Here is a 581-nt window from a genome sequence, read left to right on the forward strand (position 1 = left end):
CCGGGGACGCGGCGGCGGGGTCGGGGTGGGCGCGCGACGGGGCCCGGGCGGCGCGGTCTGGCTGAGCGCCACCGCGCGCCGGCCACCCGGCCCGGGCCTGCGAGTGACGGGCGCAGCCTCCGGCCTGGCGCGGAGCTCCCTTCGGCCCCTGCCCCCAGCCTGCTCTGTGCTCGGCCCCGGGTCGCGCCCCAGAGGAAAGTTCCGGGGTCACCCACGACTCTCGGAGGTCCCGAGGGCAGCGCGGGAGGACGAAGGACGTGCGCTCCGGGTCCCGCTCCTGTGCCCCGGGGACACGCCCTCCAGCCCTCCTGCCCTCGGTGCGCAGAGGCCGCTTGGTGACACATTGCCGAGCCGGATCCGGGCGGGATTCGATTTCGGTCCCATCTGAGAGATTGCCCAACTTTTTCAAAAAGGCAGCTGGGCAATCTACAGAGTTTAAGCGTCTTGTTCAGATTCAAGTTAAGAGTGAAAAACGACCTCGGGCGGGATACGGTTTCCTCAGCCGAGGCCTTCAGACCTACTCTCCCGGCCTGAAATCGCCCGGAAAGGGTGTTGGGTTGGTTTGATGGTTGTTTTTAACT

Source organism: Neomonachus schauinslandi, chromosome 8 (assembly GCF_002201575.2).
Source record: "Neomonachus schauinslandi chromosome 8, ASM220157v2, whole genome shotgun sequence".
Taxonomy (NCBI): Eukaryota; Metazoa; Chordata; class Mammalia; order Carnivora; family Phocidae; genus Neomonachus; species Neomonachus schauinslandi.